The sequence below is a fragment of the Cryptomeria japonica genome, chromosome 5 (genome assembly GCF_030272615.1).
Source record: "Cryptomeria japonica chromosome 5, Sugi_1.0, whole genome shotgun sequence".
In the NCBI taxonomy this organism is placed as follows: Eukaryota; Viridiplantae; Streptophyta; class Pinopsida; order Cupressales; family Cupressaceae; genus Cryptomeria; species Cryptomeria japonica.
In genome coordinates, this window is record NC_081409.1 from 788702955 (window position 1) to 788705578 (window position 2624).

At 35.7% G+C, this 2624-nt stretch overlaps 1 non-coding gene across 1 annotated transcript; it reads left to right on the forward strand.

The window, feature by feature from the left end:
* Positions 1–2192: 2192 nt before the first annotated feature.
* Positions 2193–2352, forward strand: LOC131876433 (U1 spliceosomal RNA). The gene has a single exon (XR_009372793.1). It is a non-coding gene; the product is annotated as a U1 spliceosomal RNA (small nuclear RNA).
* Positions 2353–2624: the final 272 nt, after the last annotated feature.

The following is a 2624-nucleotide window of genomic DNA, read 5'->3' on the forward strand; positions in this document are numbered from 1 at the left end:
TCAAAAACCGATCTGAAAAAATGTGTTGGAAGAAAGAATGGAATAATGAATCAGAGACAAGTTGTATAAAAATGGATTGTAGATGGATCAATGGATCTACTTGGCAAAAAATTACAAGCATGTTCAAAAGCTTATACAAATTTTCATATGGGAAGAATGTTAGCAATCATAAGAAGTTTGAATGTTGAAATGGAATGAAAAATGTTTTGAGTCAAAAGAAATCATTGTCTAGCAAAAAAACTACAGATTGTATGATGTTTTGAAGATTAGTGTTTGAAGAAACTACTACAGAAGTTGATAAAAATTGGAGCACAAGAAAGAAAGAGGAGTCGATGAAAGAAATCAAAAAATCAGTGGAGCATATTGGTTGTCAAAGGTCATGAAAAGTTTAGTAGAGTTGACAATAGATTAAAAAAAAACATTGTGAATGCTGAAAAGTGTAGCAGCTATAGCAACAACCAATTCTAGCATGAAAATCAAAGAAGAGATTGCTAAAGAATTTGAGAGCCATTGAAAGCCATTGCAGTTGAATAAAGGTGCAAAGAACAAAAAGGTAAATGATATGATAGTAGTTGAGATTAAGGGGGAGTGTTGGAAGTAATCTCACCTACCCCATTCACATCCTCCGTAGAGAAAAATATTAAACATGACTTCTTTTACATACTTTGTGGGTACATCAAAAATCAACATTTTATGTAAAATTTTGGAAGTTTCCAGCTACCTCTTGCCTATTCTAGAAACATCTAAGACCCCATTAAAAAAAAGACATTTGTAATCAGTTGAAAGATGAATGAAGAAAAATAGATTAATAAATGAAAAAATTGACTTTCATTTTGTATGTCTGCCCTGTTTTGTGTTTGCTCTGTTTTTATGTTTACTCTGTATTTATTTCTGTTCCCCTGTTTCTAACAAAAGAAACACTAAGCATTTTTTATCCGAAATCTTTAAAATTAATGCTGCTACAAACCAGCATGAATGATGGCATGTGAACCCCAATAAAAATGACAAAGCACTAATCTTGAAAAAGAGACTAAGAAAACCTCATTTACGGATCAAAACAAGAATTAAAAGCCTGAGATTAAAAGGGAACTAAAATGCCCATACAAAAAATAAAGCCTGAGATGAAATTAGCATCTTTGCCATTAAGTTTATTGTGCTTGGTGTTGTGGATATTCAAATCTAAACAATTTTTGTAACTTTGTCAAGTTACCTGTTATCTTCCAACTTGGCAGACCTCAGGAATTACAAGCAACAAAAAAATAAATTAGTCTGCACTACATTTGTTCAGAGATGCACACCAACACTGGTACTCTATGTTGTTGTTCCTCTAATCAACTTTGTTACAGTGGCATTCGAAGTCCAAACAAACAAATTTATCAGATTAACGTGACAAGTCAAATAAAAAATCCAAGTTATTCAAAGTTAGAAAGAACCAAGAAATAGACTTGTTGAAATTGGTAGGAGTTGAAAACTTCCCAAAAAAAGAGTTGATGCTCTCCTCCTTTTCTTCCTGATGAGAGACTGTAATTTGTACAGAAACATACTTTTAGACTTTATTGGAAGCAAGTTGAACAAACATTAGGTAATAATTCACAATCCACAGTGAGAAATTGATACAGCCAACAGATTACAAGGTTTGTATCTCTATTTCTCGTCCAAAACTTACTTGTCATGAGTTGATTTAGTTTGCAAAATTGATAGTCTAGTTGATTAGGATACTCGGCTTTCTCCTGAGAGACCTGGGTTCGAGTCGCGCCAACGGACCTTTTAAATTTGACCTTTCTTTTTTCCTGCTATTACCTTGGACCACAGACTGTAAATTTGCTTTGATTGGGCCTTCAAAAACCTTTGAATATATAAAACGGAAGTTTTAGTTTGACCCTTTTTGTTTCCTGTTCTTTAAAAAAATCAGAAACTGTAAACTTGCTTTGATTCGGCCAAAAAGAAAAGACTCGAGTTCCGACAACTCTTTTGTTTTCCTGCTATGAAGACCAGACACAGTAAACCCACTTTAATTCAGCCTAAAAATTGCAGTCCCATGGCATAGAATTGCTGGAGTAAATGGTTTGGTGAAAAGTGCTGGTATTTTGTTTACATATTTAGGGGCGGTGTCAATAATCCCACATGCGGGAGGAGAAGTTAAGAAGGGAGAAGAGGGAGTATAAGAAAGAGGAGAGGGGAACGGACAGAGCATACTTACCTGGGCGGGGTCAATTGGTGATCAGGAAGGCCGATGGCTTAGGGAGAGCACCTTCATAGCACTTGGAAGGGGGCTCTGCCTAGCATCTCCCATTGTGGAGAGTGCACGTCATAATTTGTGACAGCGAGGGCTCGCGTTCGCGCGGCTCCCAAATAAAACTAATTTGAAACATTGTGATTGTGAATAAATTGGTGCTACTGTTAATGGCCAGCTATTGGTAAAATCTCCGAACAAGCCGAGAAAAAACATGTTCCAGTAGCTGTTGTCTTTAGTTTGAAGTGCGCGAAAGATCATTTTGTTTTTGTCTCTGCTAAGTTCTATGGGGTTCTGCGTTTGAAAATCTTTCTTCCTCTGTCAAGTTGCAAGTTTATCCTGCAATGGTCTTGTATTTTTATTAGCGACTCTTGTAAGGTGACCAAGATTG